The sequence below is a fragment of the Eriocheir sinensis genome, unplaced genomic scaffold (assembly GCF_024679095.1).
Source record: "Eriocheir sinensis breed Jianghai 21 unplaced genomic scaffold, ASM2467909v1 Scaffold77, whole genome shotgun sequence".
Taxonomy (NCBI): domain Eukaryota; kingdom Metazoa; phylum Arthropoda; class Malacostraca; order Decapoda; family Varunidae; genus Eriocheir; species Eriocheir sinensis.
In genome coordinates this window covers 114,510-140,792 of record NW_026112131.1, presented here as the reverse complement: position 1 = coordinate 140,792, position 26,283 = coordinate 114,510, and positions in this window count along the sequence as shown.

Below are 26,283 nucleotides of genomic sequence, written 5' to 3'. Positions count from 1 at the left end.
TATATATATATATATATATATATATATATATATATATATATATATATATATATATATATATATATATATATATATATATATATATATATATATATATATATATATATATATATATATATATATATATATATATATATTTATGCAAATTTATTTTATGTGCATTTTTGTACATATATTTTTATAGAAATTTGCGTTATTTTATGTGTATTTTATATATGTTTTCTCATACAAATTTACATTATTTTATTGGTATTTTATTTATTTATTTTGATACGAGCTACCTGATTATATGTGAATTTTGTACATATTTTTTATACGTATTTACATTATTCATTGTGTATTTTGTTTATATATTTTTAAACAAATTTACGTTATATGTGTATTTGTATAAATATTTTGATACATATTTTCTTTATTTTATGTATTTTTTATATATATTTCCGATTCAAATTTAGCTTATTTTGTGTGTATTTTGTATAGCTATTTTCATACAAATTTAATTATTTCTCTGAATTTTTGTATATAGTTTTATATAAATTTACGGTATCTTATGTGTATTTTGTATATTTATATTTATACAAATACACATTCTTTTATTGGTATTATGTTTATTGATTCTGATACGAATTTACATTATTTTATTTGTATTTGTATACATTTTTTATACGTATTTTCTTCATTTTATGTGTATTTTTTATATATATTTTTATAGAAATCTACGTTATTTTATTTGTATTCGTATATATATATTTTGAAACAAATTTACATTGTTTTATATGTATTTTGCATATCTATTTCAATACAAATTTACCTTATTGTATGTGTATTTTGTATATTTATTTTAATATAAATAAATTTTTTTTATATGTATTTTGGTATATCTATTTTTATAAAAAAAAATGCGTTATTTTATGGGTATTTTGCCTCTTTATTTTCATACAAATTTACATTATTTTATTAATATTCTGTGTATTTATTTTGATACGATTTTACATTATTCTATTAATACATATTAACATTATTTAATTTGTATTTTTTATATATATTATATATAAATTTACGCTATTTTAAGTGTATTTGTTTATGTATTTTCATTCAAATTTACTTTATTTTATGTGTATTTTGTATATGTATTTCAATTCAAATTTACCTAATTTTGTGTGTATTTTGTATATATATTTTCATACAAATTTAAATTATTTTTGTGTATTTTTGTATACAGTTTTATACATATTTAGGTTATTTTATGAGTATGTTATATATCTATTTTCATGCAAATACACTTTCTTTTATTGATATTTTGTTTATTAATTTGACGCGAATTTACATTATTTAATGTGTATTTTGTATATATATTTTTATACGTAATTACATCATTTCGTGCGTATTTTGTATATATATTTCTATAGAAATCTGCGTTATTTTATGTGTATTCGTATATATATTTTGAAATAAATTTACACTGTTTTATGTGTATTTTGCATATATTTTCAATACAAATTTACCTTATTGTATGTGCATTTTCTATGTTAATTTTAATACAAATATAATTATTCTATGTGTATTTTTGTATATGTATTTTTATAAAAATATGCTTTATTTTATGGTTATTTTGTATCCTTATTTTTATACAAATTTACATTATTTTATTGATATTCTGTGTATTTATTTTGACTCGGTTTTACATTATTCTATGTGTATTTTGTATATAAATTTTATACAAATATACGTTACTTTATGTAAATTTGTTTTCATTTCATACAAATTTACATAATTTTTTGTGTATTTTGTACATGTATTTAAATACAAATTTAACTAATTATATGTGTATTTTTTATATCTATTTTCATAAAAATTGAAATTATTTTTCTGTATTCTAAAACAGTATAAATATGTTTCAAAATATATATACAAATACTTATAAAATAATGTAGATTTCTATAGAAATATATATACAAAATACACATGAAATTATATAAATACGTATAAAAATATAGATACAAAATACACATTAAATAATGTAAATTCGCGTCAGAATAAGTGAACAAAATATCAATAAAAGAATGTGTATTTGTATGAAAATAGATATACAAAATACACGTAAAATAACCTAAATTTGTATAAAACTATATACAAAAATACACAAAAATAATTTAAATTTGTATGAAAATAAATATACAAAATACACATAAAATTAGGTAAATTTGTATTGAAATACATATACAAAATACATTTAAAATAACGTGAATGAAAATATATAAACAAATACACTTAAAATAACGTAAATTTGTATAAAATATATATACAAAATACCCAATTAAATAATGTAAATATATATAAAAAATATATACAATACAGAAATAGAATAATGTAAAATCGTATCAAAATATATACACAGAATATTAATAAAATAATGTAAATTTGTATGAAAATTATAGTATAGTACCAAAATACACTTAAAATATTTGAATTTGTATTAGAATAAATATACAAAATGCACATACAATAAGGTAAATTTGTATTTAAATAGATATGCAAAATACATATGAAACAATGTAAATTTGTTTCAAAATATATATACGAATACTCATAAAATAACGTAGATTTCTATAAAAATATATACGAAATACACATAAAATGAAATAAATACGTATAAAAAAATGTATACAAAAAACACATAAAATAATGTAAATTCGTATCAAAATAAATAAACAAAATACCAATAAAAGAATGTGTATTTGTATAAATATAATTATACAAAATACACATAAAATAACATAAATTTATATAAAACTATATACAACAATACACTAAAGTAATTAAATTTGTATGAAAATAGATATACAAAATACACATAAAATAAGCTAAATTTGAATTGAAATATATATACAAAATATAAAATATTGTAAATTTGTATCAAAATATTTATACAAATACACATATAATAACGTAAATTTCTATAAAAGTATATAAACAAAATACACATTAAATAATGTAAATACGTATAAAAAAACATGTACAAAATACACATATAATCATGTAATTCGTATCAAAATAAATAAACAAAATACCAATAAAATAATGTAAATTTGTATAAGAAAACATGTACACAACACACATAAAATAACGCAAATTTCTATAAAAATATATATACAAAACACACATTAAATAATGTAAATGCATATAAAAATAATCTAAACTAGTATCGAGTTAAATTAACAAAATACCAATAAAATAATGTAATTTTGGATGAAAATATATATAGAAAATACACATAAAATAACCTAAATACAAATACAAATATACATATAAAAGAATTTAAAAATGAATGAAATAAATATAGAAAATAAACATAAAATAAGGTAAATTTGTTATGAAATATTTACAAAAATACACATAAAATAATATGAATTTGTATGAAAATATATATAAAAATACACATAAAATAACATGAATTTGTATAAAATTTGTAACAAAATATATATGAATACACACAATAAAATAACGTAAATTTTTATGAAAATATATATACTAAATACACATAAAATAATGTGTATATATTTATTTGTATTTATGTTATTTTATGTTTATTTTCTATATATATTTTTACTCAAAATTACATTATTTTATCGGTATTTTGTTCATTTATTTCGATACGAGTTTAGATTATTTCATGTGTATTTTCTATACATAATTTTATACGCATTTACATTATTTAATGAGTGTTTTGTATATATATTTTTTATACAATTTTACTTCATTTTATGTGCAATTGTGTTGTTGTTTTTTATACAAATTTCCGTTATTTAAAGTGTATTCTGTACTGTTTTTCCAGCAAATTTGCCTTATTTTATGTGTATTTTGTTTATCTATTTTTATACAAATATAAATTATTTTATGTGCATTTTTGTACATATATTTTTATAGAAATTTGCGTTATTTTATTTGTATCTTGTATATTTTTTTCATACAAATTTACATTTTTTTATTGGTATTTTGTTTATGTATTTTGATACGAATTTAAATTTTTATATGTGTATTTTGTATATATTTTGTATACGTATTTTCATTATTTAATGAATATTTTGTTTATATATTTTAAAACAAATTTACGTTATTTTATGCGTATTTGTGTAAATATTTTGAAAAAAATTTACATTATTTTATTCAATTTGTATATATATATATATATCAATACAAATTTAGTTTATTTTATGTATATTTTGTATATCTATTTTCATACAAATTTAAATTACTTTTGTGTATTATTGTATAGAGTTTTATACAAATTTACGTTATTTTATGTGTATTTTGTCAATTTAATATCATACAAATTCACATTCTTGTATTTGTATTTTATTTATTTATTTTGGTACGAATTTACATTTTTTATGTGTATTTTGTATATATATTTTTATACGTATTTACATCATTTTAAGTGTATTTTTTATATATTTTTAATGAAATTTACGTTTTTTTTATGTGTATTCGTATATATATTTTGAAACAAATTTACATTGTTTTATGTGTGTTTTGCATTTCTATTTCAATACAAATTTACCATATTTTATGTGCATTTTGTATATTTATTTTAATAAAAATTTAATTATTTGATGTGTGTTTTTGTATACATATTTTTATACAAATATGCTTTATTTTATGGGTATTTTGCATCTTTATTTTCATACAAATTTACATTATTTTATTGATATTCTGTGTATTTATTTTGATACGATTTTACATTATTCTATGTGTATTTTGTAAATATTTTATTTTACATATTTACATTATTTAATGTGTATTTTCTATATATATTTTATACAGATATATGTTGTAAAAATTTATTAAAATAAAGATGCAAAATATTCATAAAATAACTCATATTTAAAAAAAATATATATATACAAAAATACACAAAAAAATAATTCAATTTGTACTAAAATAAACATACAAAATACACATACAATAAAGTAAATTTGTATTGAAATAGATATGTTAAATACACATAAAATAATGTGAAATTTTATCAAAATATATACGAATACACACAATAAAATAACATAAATTTTTAAGAAAATATATATACAAAATACACGTAAAATAATGTAAATTCGTATCAAAATGAATAAACAAAATTCCAATAAAAGAATGTATATTTGTAGGAAAATATATATACAAAATACAAATAAAATAACTAAAGTTTGTATAAAAATATATAAAGAATACAAAAATAATTTAAATTTATTTGAAAATAGATATGCAAACTACACATAAAATTTGGCAAATTTGTAGTGAAATACATATACATAATACACATTAAATAATGTAAAATTGTATGAAAATATATAAACAAATACACATAAAATAACGTAAATTTGCATAAAATATATATATACAATATATATATATATATATATATATATATATATATATATATATATATATATATATATATATATATATATATATATATATATATATATATATATATATATATATATATATATATATATATATATATATATATATATATATATATATATATATATATATATATATATATATATATATATATATATATAAAATCAGATCGTTTCAAAATAAAAATAAAACAGAATATTAATAAAATAATGTAAATTAGTATGAAAATAAAGATGCAAAATACCCATATAATAAAGCATATTTCTATAAAAATATACATACAAAAAAACACATAAGATAATTAAATTTGTATTAAAATAAATATACAAAATGCACATACAATAAAGTAAATTTGTATTGAAATAGATATACAAAATACACATCAATAATGTAAATTTGTAGCAAAATGAAAATAGATACGCAAACTACACATAAAATCACGCAAATTTTTATTGGTAAATTTGCATTGAAAAAATATGCAAAATACACATTAAACAGTGTAAATTTGTTTCAAAATATATATACGAATACACATAAAATAACGTAGATTTCTTTAGAAATATATATACAAAATATATATGAAATGATGTAAATACGTATAAAAATATATATACAAAATACACAATAAATAATGTAAATTCGCGTCAAAATAAATAAACAAAATATCAATCAAAGAATGTGTATTTGTGTGAAAATAGATATACAAAATTCATATGAAATAACCTAAGTTTGTATAAAACTATATACAAAAATACACAAAAATAATATAAATTTGTATGAAAATAAATATACTAAATACACATAAAATAAGGTAAATTTGTATTTCAATACATATACAAAATACACTTAAAATAATGTAAATAAGTAGAAAAATATATATACAAAATACACATAAAACAATGTGAATTCGTATCAAAATAAATAAACAAACATCCCATAAAAGAATGTATATGTGTAGGAAAATATATATACAAAATACAAAAAAATAACCAAAAATTTGTATAAAAATATATACAAAAATACACATAAATAATTTAAATTTGTTTGAAAAAGATATGCAAAATACACATAAAATTAGGCAAATTTGTATTGAAATACATATTCAAAATTCAATTTCTATGAAAATATATAAACAAATACACATAAAATAACGTAAATTTGCATAAAATATCTATACATAATATACATTAAATAATGTAAATATGTATAAAATATATAAAATCGTATAAAAAAAATTAAACAGAATATCAATAAAATAATGTAAATTTGTATGAAAATAAAGATGCAAAATACCCATATAGCAAGCATATTTGTATAAAAATATATATACAAAAATACAAATAAAATAATTAAATTTGTATTAAAATAAATATACAAAATGCACATACAATAAAGTAAATTTGTATTGAAATAGATATGCAAAATACACATCAATAATGTAAATTTGTATCAAAATATATATACGAATACTCATAAAATTTCTATGAAAATATACATAGAAAATACATAGAAAATGATGTAAATAAGTATAAAAATATATATACCAAATATACCTCAAATAATGTAAATTAGTATCAAAATAAAAAAATTACAATTCCGCTAAAAGAACGTATATTTGTAGGAAAATAAATATACAAAATACACATAAAATAACGAAAATTTATATAAAAATATATACAAAAATATACAAAAATAATTTCAATTTGTATAAATATAGATATAAAAAATACACATAAAATTAGTTAAATTTGTATTTAAATACAAGTACAAAATACAAATAAAATAATGTAAATTTGTATGAAATGAAAACAAATACACATAAAATAAGGTATATTTGTATAAAATATATATACAAAATACACATAGAAAAATGTGAAATCGTATCAAAATAAATATACAGAATATCAATAAAATAATGTAAATTTGTATGAAAATAAAGATGCAAAATACCCATAAAATAAACCATATTTTTATACAAATACATATACAAAAATACACATAGAATAATTGAATTTGTATTAAAATTAATATACAAAATGCACATACAATAAGGTAAATTTGTATTGAAAAAAAAGTAAAATACACATAAAATTAGGTAAATTTGTATTGAAAATATATATATACGAATACACATACGAATACACATAAAATAACGTAGATTTCTATACAAATATATATATACAAAATACACATGAAGTAACGTAAATACGTATAAAAATATATATACAAAATACACATTAAATAATGTAAATTCGAGTCAAAATAAATCAACAAAATATCAATAAAAGAATGTGTATTTGTATGAAAATAGATATATAGAAAATACACATAAAATAACCTAAATTTGTATAAACTATATACAAAAATACACAAAAATAGTTTAAACTTGTATGAAAATAAATATACAAAATACACATAAAATTAGGTAAATTTGTATTGAAATACATATACAAAATACACATAAAATAATGTAAATTTGAATGAAAATACATAAACAAATACACTTAAAATTACGTAAATTTGTATAAAATATATATACAAAATACAAATTAAATAATGTAAATATGTATAAAAAAATATATAGAAAACACAAATAGAATAATGTAAAATCGTATCAAAATAAATACACAGAATATTAAAAAAATAATGTAAACTTGTATGTAAATAATGAAGCAAAATACCCATAAAATAACGCTTTTTTTTTAAATATATATACCAAAATACACATAAAAAAACTTAATTTTTATTAAAATAAATATACAAAATACACATACAATGAGGTAAATTTGTATTGAAATTGATATGCAAAATACATATAAAACAATGTAAATTTTTTTCAAAATATATATAGAAATACACATAAAATAACGTAGATTTCTATAAAAATATATATACAAAATACACATGAAATAAAGTAAATACGTATAAAAAAATGTATACAAAATACACATAATATAATGTAAATAAAAGAATGTTTATTAGTATAAATATAAATATACAAAATACATATAAAATGACGTAAATTTATATAAAACTATATAATTAATTATATATTATATAATTATATAATTCGTATGAAAATAATTAAACAAAATACCAATAAAATAATGTAGTTTTTTTTATGAGAAAACATATACAAAATACTTTCTATAAAAATATATGAACAAAAATGCACATAAAATAAATTTGCATAAAAATATATATACAAACCACACATTAGATAATGTAAATGAGTATAAAAATATTTATACAAAATACCTATGAAATAATCTAAATTCGTATCGAATAAATTTAAAAAATACCAATAAAATAATGTAATTTTGCATGAAAATATATATAGAAAATACACATAAAATAACCTAAATACAAATACCAATTTACACATAAAATAATTTAAAATTGAATGAAATAAATATACAAAATAAACATAAAATAAGGTAAATTTGTAATGAAATACATGTAAAAATACACATAAAATAATAAAAATTTGTATGAGAATATATATACAAATACACATAAAATAACATATGTATAAAATTTGTATCAAAATATATACGAATACACACAATAAAATAACATAATTTTTTTTGAAAATGTATATACAGAATACATATAAAATAGATTAAATACGTAGAATAATATATATACAAAATACACATAAAATAATGTAAATTCGTATCAAAATAAATAAACAAAGTTCCACTAAAAGAATGTATATTTGTAGAAAAATATATATACAAAATTCGAATAAAATAACAAAAATTTGTATCAATGTATATACAAAAATACACAAAACTAATTAAGATTTGTTTGAAAATAGATATGGAAAATACACATAGAATTAGTCAAATTTGTATTGAAATTCATATACAAAATACACATAAAATAAGGTAAGTTGTATGAAAATATATAAACAAATACACATAAAATAACGTAAATTTGGATAAAAAAAAAAAAAAAAATAAATATATATATATATATATATATATATATATATATATATATATATATATATATATATATATATAGATATATATATATATATATATATATATATATATATATATATATATATATATATATATATATATATATATATATATATATATATATACAAAATAAACATTAAATAATGTAAATATGTATAAAAAATATATACAAAATACACATAGAATAATGTTAAATCGTATCAAAATAAATAAACATAATATCAATAAAAAAAATGTAGATTTGTATGAAAATAAAGATGCAAAATACTCATATGATCACGCATATTTGCATAAAAATATATATACAAAATTACACATAAAATAATTTAATTTGTATTAAAATAAATATTCAAAATGCACATACAATAAAATAAATTTGTATTGAAATAGATATGCAAAATACAAATAATTAATGTAAATTTGTATCAAAATAAATATACGAATAAACATAAAATAGAGTAAATTTTTTTGAAAATATACATACAAAATACATATAAAATGATGTAAATAAGTATAAAAATATATATACCAAATACACCTAAAATAATGTAAATATGTATCAAAATAAATAAACAAAATTCCGATAAAAGAACGTATATTTTTAGGAAAATAAATATACAAAATATACATAAAATAACGAAAATTAGTATAAAAATATACAAAAATCACAAAATAATTTCAATTTGAATGAAAATAGATATACAAAATACACATATAATTAGTTAAATTTGTATTTAAATACATGTACAAAATACACATAAAATAATGTAAATTTGTATGAAATGAAAACAAATACACATAAAATAACGTACATTTGTATAAAATATATATACAATATACACATAGAATAATGTAAAATCGTATCAGAATAAATACACAGAATACCAATAAAATACTGTAAATTTGTATGAAAAGAAAGATGCAAAATTCTCATAAAATAAAGCATATTTTTATAAAAATACATATACAAAAATTCACAAAGAATAATTAAATTTGTAATAAAATTAATATATAAAATTCACACAGAATAACGTAAATTTGTATTGAAAAAATATGCAAAATACACATTAAACAGTGTAAACTAGTTTCAAAATATATACGAAAACACATAAAATAACGTAGATTTCTATAGAAATATATATACAAAATACACATGAAGTAACGTAAATACGTATAAAAATATATATACAAAATACACATTAAATAATGTAAATTCGAGTCAAAATAAATCAACAAAATATCAATAAAAGAATGTGTATTTGTATGAAAATAGATATATAGAAAATACACATAAAATAACCTAAATTTGTATAAACTATATACAAAAATACACAAAAATAGTTTAAACTTGTATGAAAATAAATATACAAAATACACATAAAATTAGGTAAATTTGTATTGAAATACATATACAAAATACACATAAAATAATGTAAATTTGAATGAAAATACATAAACAAATACACTTAAAATTACGTAAATTTGTATAAAATATATATACAAAATACAAATTAAATAATGTAAATATGTATAAAAAAAATATATAGAAAACACAAATAGAATAATGTAAAATCGTATCAAAATAAATACACAGAATATTAAAAAAATAATGTAAACTTGTATGTAAATAATGAAGCAAAATACCCATAAAATAACGCTTTTTTTTTAAATATATATACCAAAATACACATAAAAAAACTTAATTTTTATTAAAATAAATATACAAAATACACATACAATGAGGTAAATTTGTATTGAAATTGATATGCAAAATACATATAAAACAATGTAAATTTTTTTCAAAATATATATAGAAATACACATCAAATAACGTAGATTTCTATAAAAATATATATACAAAATACACATGAAATAAAGTAAATACGTATAAAAAAATGTATACAAAATACACATAATATAATGTAAATAAAAGAATGTTTATTAGTATAAATATAAATATACAAAATACATATAAAATGACGTAAATTTATATAAAACTATATAATTAATTATATATTATATAATTATATAATTCGTATGAAAATAATTAAACAAAATACCAATAAAATAATGTAGTTTTTTTATGAGAAAACATATACAAAATACTTTCTATAAAAATATATGAACAAAAATGCACATAAAATAAATTTGCATAAAAATATATATACAAACCACACATTAGATAATGTAAATGAGTATAAAAATATGTATACAAAATACCTATGAAATAATCTAAATTCGTATCGAATAAATTAAAAAAATACCAATAAAATAATGTAATTTTGCATGAAAATTATATATAGAAAATACACATAAAATAACCTAAATACAAATACCAATTTACACATAAAATAATTTAAAATTGAATGAAATAAATATACAAAATAAACATAAAATAAGGTAAATTTGTAATGAAATACATGTAAAAATACACATAAAATAATAAAAATTTGTATGAGAATATATATACAAATACACATAAAATAACATATGTATAAAATTTGTATCAAAATATATACGAATACACACAATAAAATAACATAATTTTTTTTGAAAATGTATATACAGAATACATATAAAATAGATTAAATACGTAGAATAATATATATACAAAATACACATAAAATAATGTAAATTCGTATCAAAATAAATAAACAAAGTTCCACTAAAAGAATGTATATTTGTAGAAAAATATATATACAAAATTCGAATAAAATAACAAAAATTTGTATCAATGTAATACAAAAATACACAAAACTAATTAAGATTTGTTTGAAAATAGATATGGAAAATACACATAGAATTAGTCAAATTTGTATTGAAATTCATATACAAAATACACATAAAATAAGGTAAGTTGTATGAAAATATATAAACAAATACACATAAAATAACGTAAATTTGGATAAAAAAAAAATATATATATATATATATATATATATATATATATATATATATATATATATATATATATATATATATATATATATATATATATATATATATATATATATATATATATATATATACAAAATAAAGCAAAATAATGTAAATTTGTATAAAAATATATATAGAAAATACACAGAATATTTTTAAATCTTCTCAAAATATATAAACATAATATCAATAAAAAAATGTAGATTTGTATGAAAATAAAGATGCAAAATACTCATATGATCACGCATATTTGCATAAAAATATATATACAAAATTACACATAAAATAATTTAATTTGTATTAAAATAAATATTCAAAATGCACATACAATAAAATAAATTTGTATTGAAATAGATATGCAAAATACAAATAATTAATGTAAATTTGTATCAAAATAAATATACGAATAAACATAAAATAGAGTAAATTTTTTTGAAAATATACATACAAAATACATATAAAATGATGTAAATAAGTATAAAAATATATATACCAAATACACCTAAAATAATGTAAATATGTATCAAAATAAATAAACAAAATTCCGATAAAAGAACGTATATTTTTAGGAAAATAAATATACAAAATATACATAAAATAACGAAAATTAGTATAAAAATATATACAAAAAATCCACAAAAATAATTTCAATTTGAATGAAAATAGATATACAAAATACACATATAATTAGTTAAATTTGTATTTAAATACATGTACAAAATACACATAAAATAATGTAAATTTGTATGAAATGAAAACAAATACACATAAAATAACGTACATTTGTATAAAATATATATACAATATACACATAGAATAATGTAAAATCGTATCAGAATAAATACACAGAATACCAATAAAATACTGTAAATTTGTATGAAAAGAAAGATGCAAAATTCTCATAAAATAAAGCATATTTTTATAAAAATACATATACAAAAATTCACAAAGAATAATTAAATTTGTAATAAAATTAATATATAAAATTCACACAGAATAACGTAAATTTGTATTGAAAAAATATGCAAAATACACATTAAACAGTGTAAACTAGTTTCAAAATATATACGAAAACACATAAAATAACGTAGATTTCTATAGAAATATATATACAAAATACACATGAAGTAACGTAAATACGTATAAAAATATATATACAAAATACACATTAAATAATGTAAATTCGAGTCAAAATAAATCAACAAAATATCAATAAAAGAATGTGTATTTGTATGAAAATAGATATAGAAAATACACATAAAGTAAACTAAAGTTCTATAAAACTATATACAAAAATACACATAAATAGTTTAAATTTTTATGAAAATAAATATACAAAATATACATAAAATTAGGTAAATTTGTATTGAAATACATATACAAAATTCACATAAAATAATGTAAATTTGAATGAAAATATATATATCAAATACACTTAAAATTACGTAAATTTGTGTAAAATATATATACAAAATACAAATTAAATAATGTAAATATGTATAAAAAATACATATATACAAGACACAAATAGAATAATGTAAAATCGTATCAAAATAAATACACAGAATATTAATAAAGTAATGTAAATTTATATAAAAAAATAGAAGCAAAATACCCATAAAATAACGCTTTTTTTTTAAATATATATACCAAAATACACATAAAAAAACTTAATTTTTATTAAAATAAATATACAAAATACACATACAATGAGGTAAATTTGTATTGAAATTGATATGCAAAATACATATAAAACAATGTAAATTTTTTTCAAAATATATATAGAAATACACATAAAATAACGTAGATTTCTATAAAAATATATATACAAAATACACATGAAATAAAGTAAATACGTATAAAAAAATGTATACAAAATACACATAATATAATGTAAATAAAAGAATGTTTATTAGTATAAATATAAATATACAAAATACATATAAAATGACGTAAATTTATATAAAACTATATAATTAATTATATATTATATAATTATATAATTCGTATGAAAATAATTAAACAAAATACCAATAAAATAATGTAGTTTTTTTATGAGAAAACATATACAAAATACTTTCTATAAAAATATATGAACAAAAATGCACATAAAATAAATTTGCATAAAAATATATATACAAACCACACATTAGATAATGTAAATGAGTATAAAAATATGTATACAAAATACCTATGAAATAATCTAAATTCGTATCGAATAAATTAAAAAAATACCAATAAAATAATGTAATTTTGCATGAAAATAAATATAGAAAATACACATAAAATAACCTAAATACAAATACCAATTTACACATAAAATAATTTAAAATTGAATGAAATAAATATACAAAATAAACATAAAATAAGGTAAATTTGTAATGAAATACATGTAAAAATACACATAAAATAATAAAAATTTGTATGAGAATATATATACAAATACACATAAAATAACATATGTTTAAAATTTGTATCAAAATATATACGAATACACACAATAAAATAACATAATTTTTTTTGAAAATGTATATACAGAATACATATAAAATAGATTAAATACGTAGAATAATATATATACAAAATACACATAAAATAATGTAAATTCGTATCAAAATAAATAAACAAAGTTCCACTAAAAGAATGTATATTTGTAGAAAAATATATATACAAAATTCGAATAAAATAACAAAAATTTGTATCAATGTATATACAAAAATACACAAAACTAATTAAGATTTGTTTGAAAATAGATATGGAAAATACACATAGAATTAGTCAAATTTGTATTGAAATTCATATACAAAATACACATAAAATAAGGTAAGTTGTATGAAAATATATAAACAAATACACATAAAATAACGTAAATTTGGATAAAAAATATATATATATATATATATATATATATATATATATATATATATATATATATATATATATATATATATATATATATATATATATATACAAAATAAACATTAAATAATGTAAATATGTATAAAAAAATATATACAAAATACACATAGAATAATGTTAAATCGTATCAAAATAAATAAACATAATATCAATAAAAAAAATGTAGATTTGTATGAAAATAAAGATGCAAAATACTCATATGATCACGCATATTTGCATAAAAATATATATACAAAATTACACATAAAATAATTTAATTTGTATTAAAATAAATATTCAAAATGCACATACAATAAAATAAATTTGTATTGAAATAGATATGCAAAATACAAATAATTAATGTAAATTTGTATCAAAATAAATATACGAATAAACATAAAATAGAGAAAATTTTTTGAAAATATACATACAAAATACATATAAAATGATGTAAATAAGTATAAAAATATATACCAAATACACCTAAAATAATGTAAATATGTATCAAAATAAATAAACAAAATTCCGATAAAAGAACGTATATTTTTAGGAAAATAAATATACAAAATATACATAAAATAACGAAAATTAGTATAAAAATATATACAAAAAATCCACAAAAATAATTTCAATTTGAATGAAAATAGATATACAAAATACACATATAATTAGTTAAATTTGTATTTAAATACATGTACAAAATACACATAAAATAATGTAAATTTGTATGAAATGAAAACAAATACACATAAAATAACGTACATTTGTATAAAATATATATACAATATACACATAGAATAATGTAAAATCGTATCAGAATAAATACACAGAATACCAATAAAATACTGTAAATTTGTATGAAAAGAAAGATGCAAAATTCTCATAAAATAAAGCATATTTTTATAAAAATACATATACAAAAATTCACAAAGAATAATTAAATTTGTAATAAAATTAATATATAAAATTCACACAGAATAACGTAAATTTGTATTGAAAAAATATGCAAAATACACATTAAACAGTGTAAACTAGTTTCAAAATATATACGAAAACACATAAAATAACGTAGATTTCTATAGAAATATATATACAAAATAAACATGAAATGATGTAAATACGTATAAAAATATATATATACAAAATACACATTAAATAATGTAAATTCGCGTCAAAATAAATCAACAAAATATCAATAAAAGAATGTGTATTTGTATTAAAATAGATATACAAAATACAAATAAAATAACCTAAATTTGTATAAAAAATATATACAAAAATACACAAAAATAAATTAAATTTGTTTGAAAATAGATATGCAAAATACACATCAAATTAGGCAAATTTGTATTGAAATACATATACAAAATACACATAAAATAATATAAATTTGTATGAAAATATATAAACAATTACACATAAAATAACGTAAATTTGTATAAAATACATATCCAAGATACACATTAAATAATGCAAATATGTATAAAAAAAAACATAAACAAAAAACAAATAGAATAATGTAAAATCGTATCAAAACAAATACACAGAATATTAATAAAATAATGTAAATTTTTATGAAAATAAAGATGCAAAATTACCATAAAATAGCGCATTTTTTATAAAAATATATATGGCAAAATAAACATAAAATATTTAAATTTGTATTGACATTACACATATTAGACAGATCAAGGACGAAAGAGGGGTTGTGATACGAAAGGAAAGAGATATCATAATAAGGTGGAAGGACTACTTTGAGAAGCTGCTAAATGAAGAAAATGAGACTTATTAGAGATGATGGAGAACCGAACGACCAATTAGTAGGGGAGGTGACAAGACAAGAGGTAGAAAGAGCACTGAAGAAAATGAAAAATGGCAAGTCAATAGGGCCCGACGGAATACCAGTAGAAGTATGGAAAGCCTTAGGAAGAGAAGGAGTTGACATGTTGCACCAGCTGATCAGAGGAATAATGGAGAAGGAAGTTATACCAAAAAAGTGGAGAGAAAGCACACTGATACCGATCTTTAAAGAGAAGGGAGACATCCAGGGCTGTGAGAACTATCGAGGGATAAAACTAATGTCTCACACCCTTAAACTATTCGAAAGGGTGTCGGATGATAGATTGAGACAGGTGGTACATATCGGTAGGCAACAACTAGGATTTATGAAGGGACTTGGAACGGTTGACGGAATTTTCTCACTTCGACAGAATATGGAAAAACATCGGGAAAAGCAGAAAGTACTACATATGGTTTTTATTGACTTGGAGAAAGCATACGATAGGGTCCCACGGCAAGAAGTATGGAGAAGCCTAAGAGAAAGAGGAGTGCCAGAAAAGTATGTCAGAATTGTCCAAGAATGCTACAAGAATGTTACAACTAGAGTTCGGAGTACGGTTGGTACAACTGACAGTTTCCATGTGAAAGTCGGCTTACACCAAGGATCGGCACTAAGTCCATTACTTTTCAATATAGTGTTTGATGTTATTACAGAAAATGTCAGAGAGGAACCACCCTGGTGTGTATTATATGCTGATGACATCGTCTTGGTGACAGAGGAGAGAAGACAGCTGGAAAGAAAACTAGAAGAAAACTAGAAGAATGGAGAGTTGCTTTGGAAAGCAGAGGAATGAAGATTAGTAGGTCCAAAAAGGAATACTTCACAACAGATACAAGTGGCGACCAACAGGCCACAATTAGACTAAATGGTGAAATGTTGAAAAGAGTGAAAACATTTAAGTACTTGGGATCAATGGTAGACGAGACAGTGGAGATGGAAAAAGAAGTGAATTTCCGGATCCAATGTGGCTGGAATAACTGGTGGAAAATTTCTGGTGTGATATGTGATAGGAGGGTCCCAGTAAGAGTGAAGGGTAAAGTTCACAAAGCAGTGGTCAGACCTGCAATGGCGTATGGGCTTGAAGCAGCACCTCTGAAGAAGAACGAAGAAAAGAAGATGGATGTGGCGGAAATGAAGATGTTGAGATGGATGGTAGGAGTCACCAGAAGAGATCGAATTAGGAATGAATATATAAGAGGAACAGTGAAAGTAATTGAAATCTCCAAGAAGATCCAGGAGTCAAGATTGAGGTGGTATGGACACTTGAGAAGAAGAGTTGGGGAAGATCATGTAGGAAGGGAAGTCATGGAAATGGAAGTGCAGGGAAATAGAAGAAGAGGAAGGCCCAAACGAAGGTGGATTGATAGGATAAACGGAGATCTAAGGGAGAAAGAATTTAAAACCAGAGATGGCCAACAACAGAAATACGTGGAGAAGGCTCATTCACAACTGAGACCCCGAATAGGGAAAAGCTGGGAAGAAGAAGAAGAATATTTAAATTTGTATTGAAATAAATATACAAAATGCACATACAATAAGGTAAATTTTTATTGAAAGAGATATGCAAAAATACATATAAAACAATGTAAATTTGTTTCAAAATATATATATATTTTTTTTTACGTCGCGGCCTATAGCGCCGGTAGGCTTTTTCCCGGTGGGGCCTGATGGTCGGCCCAAGGCTTCTTCCCGGTGGGTCCTGATGGTCGGCCCAGCCCGTTCTGGAGCAGGCGAGTGTTTATAGTGGCGCCATCTTGCATTGGCTCATGCTGCCCTCCCAGAGCTCATCTTTAATCCTAGAATCTAGAGTCCGGGTTGATAGGTGGTCTACTGGACAGCATGTGGGTAGTTTTAAGCCACTCGGCGGCGGCTGAAAAATTCCAGCTTGGTGGCACCGGGCGGGGATTGAACTCGCGTCCTCCTGAACGCGGTGGTGTTACTCTGTCGATTTCTATAAAAAAATATTTACGAAATACACATAAAATTAAGTAAATACGTATAAAAAATATATATACAAAATACACATAAAATAATGTAAATTCTAATCAAAATATATAAACAAAATACCAATTAAAGAATGTGTATTTGTATGAGTATAAATATACAAAATACACATAAAATAACGTAAATTTGTATAAAACTATATACAAAAAATACACAAAAGTAATTAAATTTGTATGAAAATAGATATACATAATACCCATAAAATAAGCTAAATTTGAATTGAAATATATATTCAAAATACATAAAATAATGTAAATTTGTATAAAAAAAATGTATACAAATACACATATAATAACGTAAATTTGTATAAAAATATATAAACAAAATACTCATTAAATACTTTAAATACGTATAAAAAATATGTACAAAATACACATATAATAATGTAATTCGAATCAAAATAAATAAACAAAATACCAATAAATTAATGTCAATTTGTATGAGAAAACATATACAAAATACACATAAAATAACACAAATTTCTATAAAAATATATGTACAAAAAAGCACGTAAAATAAAATAAATATGCATTAAAATATATATACAAAACACACATTAAATAATTTAAATGCATATAAAAATATGTATACAAAATACCTATGAAATAATCTAAATTCGTATCGAGTTAAATTAACAAAATAGCAATAAAATAATGTAATTATGGATGAAAAAAATATATATATATATATATATATATATATATATATATATATATATATATATATATATATATATATATATATATATATATATATATATATATATAGATATAGATATATATAGAAAATACACATAAAATAACCTAAATACAAATACAAATATACACATAAAATAATTTAAAATTGAGTGAAATAAATATACAAAATAAACATAAAATAATGTAAATATGTAATTAAATATATGTACAAAATACACATAAAATAATATCAATTTGTATGAAAATATATATACAAATACACATAAATTAACATGAATTTGAATAAAAATATATATTCAAAATAAACATTCAATAATGTAAATGCGTATAAAAATATATAAATAAAGTACATATAAAATAATGTAAATTCGTATCAAAATAAATCAACAAAATACCAATAAAATAATATTTATTTGAATGAAAATAGATTTACAAAATACACAACTTAACTAAAATTTGTTTTAAAATATATATAAAAATACCCAGAAATACTTTGAATTTGTATGAAAATAGATATACAAAATACACATAAAACTAATGTAAATTTCTTTTGAAATATATATACAAAATACCCATAAAAAATTGTAAATTTGTGTCAAAATATATCAACAAATACTCATAAAATAACGTAAATTTGTATGAAAAATATATACAAAATACAAATAGAATAATGTCAAATCGTATCAAAATGAATGAGCAGAATATCAATAAAATAATGTAAATTTGTATAAAAATAAAGATGCAAAATACCCATAAAATAAAGCATATTTTTATAAAAATACATATACAAAAATACACATAGAATAGTTAAATTTGTATCAAAATTAATATACAAAATGCATATACAATAAGGTAAATTTGTATTGAAAAAATATGCAAAATACACATAAAAGTGTAAATTTGTTTCAAAATCTATATACGATTACATATAAAATAACGTAGATTTCTATAGAAATATATATACAAAATACACATGAACTGATGTAAATACGTATAAAAATATATATACAAAATACACATTAAATAATGTAAATTCGCTTCAAAATAAATAAAAAAATATCAATAAAAGAATGTCTATTTGTATGAAAATAGATATACAAAATACACATAAAATAACCTAAATTTGTATAAAACTATATACAAAAATACACAAAATTAATTTAAATTTGTATGAAAATAAATATACAAAATACACATAAAATTAGATAAATTTGTATTGAAATACATATACAAAATCTACATAAAATAATGTAAATTTGAATGAAAATATATAAACATTTACACTTAAAATAACGTAGATTTGTATCAAATATATATACAAAATACACATTAAATAATGTAAATATGAATAAAAAAATATATATACAAAACACAAATAGAATAATGTAAAATCGTATCAAAATAAATACACAGAATATTTATAAAATAATGTAAATTTGTACGAAAATTGAGATGCAAAATATCCATAAAATAACGCATTTTTTATAAAAATATATATAAGAAAACACATAAAATATTTGAGTTTGTATTAAAATAAATATACAAAATGCACATACAGTTAGGTAAATTTGTATTGAAATAGATATGCAAAATACATATAAAACAATGCAAATTTGTTTCAAAATACATATAGGAATACACATAAAATTTATATACAAAATACACATAAAATTAAGTAAATACGTATAAAAAATGAATACAAAATATACATAAAATAATGTAAACTCGTATCAAAATAAATAAACAAAATATTAATAAAAGAATGTGTGTTTGTATAAATATAAATATACAAAATACACATAATATAACGTAAATTTATTAAAACTATATACAAAAATACACAAAAGTAATTAAATTTGTATGGAAATAGCTTTACAAAATACACATAAAATAAGCTAAATTTGAATTGAAATATATATACAAAATACATAAAAGAATGTAAATTTGTATCAAAATACTTATAGAAATACACATATAATAACGTAAGTTTATTTAAAAATATATAAACAAAATACACATTAAATAATGCAAATACGTATAAAAAAAATATGTACAAAATACACAAATAATCATGTAATTCGTATCAAAATAAATAAACAAAATACCAATAAAATAATGTAAATTTGTATGAGAAAACATATACAAAATACACATAAATAACGCAAATTTCAATAAAAATATATGTACAAAAGTGCACGTCTAATAAAGTAAATTTGCATAAAAAATATATATACAAAACACACATTACATAGTGTAAATGCGTATAAAAATATGTATACAAAATACCTATGAAATAATCTAAATTCGTATCGAATTAAATTAAGAAAATACCAATAAAATAATGTAATTTTGGATGAAAATACATATAAAATAACCTAAATACAAATACAAATATACATATAAAATAATATAAAATTGAATGAAATAAATATAAAAAATAAACAGAGAATAAGGTAAATTTGTAATGAAATATATGTAAAAATACACATAAAATAATCTAAATTTGTATGAAAATATATATACAAATACACATAAAAAAAACAAGAATTTGTTAAAAATTTGTATAAAAATAAATACGAATACAAACAATAAAATAACGTAATTTTTTCATGAAAATATATATACAAAATACACATAAAAAATGTAAAAACGTAGAAAAAAATATATACAAAATACTCATAAAATAATGTAAATTCGTATCAAAATAAATAAACAATATTCCAATAAAAGAATGTAGATTTGTAGGAAAATATATATAGAAAATACAAATAAAACAACTAAAATTTGTATAAAAATATATACAAATATACACAAAAATAATTTAAATTTGTTCGAAAATAGATATGCAAAAAACACATAAAGTTAGGCAAATTTGTATTTAAATACATATACAAAACAAACATAAAATAATCCATATTTGTATGAAAATATATAAACAAATACATATAAAATAACGTAAATTCGGATAAAATATATATACAAAATATACATTAAATATTTTAAATATGTTTAAAAATATATATACAAAATACTCATAAAATAATGTTAAATTGTATCAAAATAAATAAACAGAATATCAATAAAATAATGTAAATTTGTATGAAAATAAAGATGCAAAATACCCATATAAGAACGCATATTTGTATAAAAATATATATACAAAAATACATATAAAATATTTATATATTTGTATTAAAATAAATATACAAAATGCACTTACAATAAAGTAAATTTGTATTGAAATAGATATACATCAATAATATAAATTTGTCTCAAAATATATATACGAATACTCATAAAATAGAATAAATTTCTATGAAAATATACATACAAAATACAAATAAAATGATGTAAGTAAGTATAAAAATCTATATAACAAATATACCTCAAATAATGTAAATTCGTATCAAAAATCAATTTGTATGAAAATAGATATACAAAATACACATATAATTAGCTAAAATTGTATTTAAATATTTGTACAAAATACACATAAAATAATGTAAATTTGTATGAAATGAAAAAAAATACAGATAAAGTAACGTACATTTCTATAAAAAAAAAAAAATATATATATATATATATATATATATATATATATATATATATATATATATATATATATATATATATATATATATATATATATATATGTGTATATATATATATATATATATATATATATATATATATATATATATATATATATATATATATATATATATATATATATATATATATATATATATATATATATATATATATATATATATATATATATATATATATATATATATATATATACAAAATACACATAGAATAATGTAAAATCGAGTCAACATAAATACAAAGAATATCAATAAAAATAATGCAAATTTGTATGAAAATAAAGATGCAAAATACCCATAAAATAAAGCATATTTTAATAAAAATACATATACAAAAATACACATAGAACAATTAAATTTGTTTTAAAATTAATATACAAAATGCACATAAAATAAGGTAAGTTTGTATTGAAAAAATATGCAAAATACACATCAAACAGTGTAAGTTTGTTTGAAAATATATATACGAATACACATAAAATAACGTAAATTTCTATAGAAATATATAAACAAAATACACATGAAATGATGTAAATACGTATAAAAATATACATTAAATAATGTAAATTCGCGTCAAAATAAATAAACAAAATATCAATAAAAGAATGTGTATTTGTATGAAAATAGATATACAAAATACATATGAAATAACCTAAATTTGTATGAAACTATATAAAAAAATACACAAAAATAATTAAATTTTTTATGAAAATAAATATACAAAATACACGTGAAATTAGGTAAATTTGTATTTAAACTCATATACAAAATACACTTAAAATAATGTAAATTTGAATGAAAATATATAAACAAATATACTTAAAATAATGTAATTTTGTATAAAATATATATACAAAATACATATCAAATAATATAAATATATATAAAAAAATATAAACAAAACACAAATAGAATAATGTAAAATCGTATCAAAATAAATACACAAAATGTTAATAAAACAATGTAAATTTCTATGAAAATTAAGATGCAAAATACCCATAAAATAGCTTTTTTTTTTAAATATATATAACAAAATACACATAAAATAATTGATTTTGTATTTAAATAAATATACAAGATAGACATACAATAAGGTAAATCTGTATTGAAATAGATATCCAAAATACATATAAACAATGTAAATTTGTTTCAAAATATATATACGAATGCACATAAAATAAGGAAGATTTCTATAAAAATATATATACAAAATACACATAAAAATAGGTAAATACGTATAAAAAATGTATACAAAATACACATAAAATAATGTAAATTCGTATTAAAATAAATAAACAAAATACCAATTAAAGAATGTGTATTTGTATAAATATGAAAATACAAAATGCACATAAAATAACGTAAATTTGTATAAAACAATAAACAAAAATACACAAAAGTAATTAAATTTGTATGAGAATAGATATACAAAATACTCATAAAGTAAGCTAAATTTGAATTGAAATATATATACAAAGTACATAAAATAATGTAAATTTGTATCAAAATATTAAGAAAAATACACATATAATAAAGTAAATTTGTATAAAAATATATAAACAAAATACTCATTAAATAATGTAAATACGTATAAAAAATTTGTAAAAAATACACAGATAATAATGTAATTCGTATCAAAATAAATAAACAAAATACCAATAAAATAATGTAAATTTGTATGAGAAAACATATACAAAATACACATAAAATAACGCAAATTACTATAAACATATATGTACAAAAATGCACATAAAATAAAGTAAATTTCCATAAAAATATATATACAAAACACACATTAAATAATGTACATGCGTATAAAAATATGTATACAAAATACCTATGAAATAATATAAATTCGTATGGAATTAAATTAAGAAAATACCAATAAAATAATGGATTTTTTGATGAAAATATATATAGAAAATACACATAAATATCTTAAATACAAATACAAATATACACATAAAATAATTTAAAATTGAATGAAATAAATATACAAAATAAACACAAAATAAGGTAAATTTGTAATGAAATATATGTACAAAATACACAAAATATTATAAATTTGTATGAAAATATATATACAAATGCACATAAAATAACATGAATTAGTATAAAAATATATATTCAAAATAAACATTAAATAATGTATAAAAATATACATACAAAGTACATATAAAATAATGTAAACTCGTATCAAAATAAATCAACAAAATACCAATAAAATAATATATATTTGAATGAAAATAAATTTACAAAATACAAATAACATAGGTAAAATTTGTATTAAAATATATAAAAAAATAACCAGAAATAATTTGAATTTGTATGAAAATAGATATACAAAATACACATAAAACTAGATAAATTTCTTTTGAAATATATATACAAAATACCCATAAGATATTATAAATTTGTGTCAACATATATCAACAAATACACGTAACGTAACGTAACGTAAATTTGTAGAAATATATGCAAAATACACATTAAATTAAGGAAAAATGTATAAAAAAATATATACAAAATACACATAGAATAATGTAAAATCGCATGAAAATAAATGAACATAATATCAATAAAATAATGTAAATTTCTATTAAAATAAAGATGCAAAATACCCATAAAATAACGCATATTAGTATAAAAATATATATACAAAAATACACATAAAATAATTAAATTTGTATTAAAAAAATATACAAAATGCACATACAATAAGGTAAATTTGTATTGAAATAGATATGCAAAATACACATCAATTAATGTAAATTTGTATTAAAATATATATACGAAAACACATAAAATAACGTAAATTTCTATAAAAAAATATATAAAAACGACACATAAAATGATGTAAATACGTATAAAGATATATATACAAAATA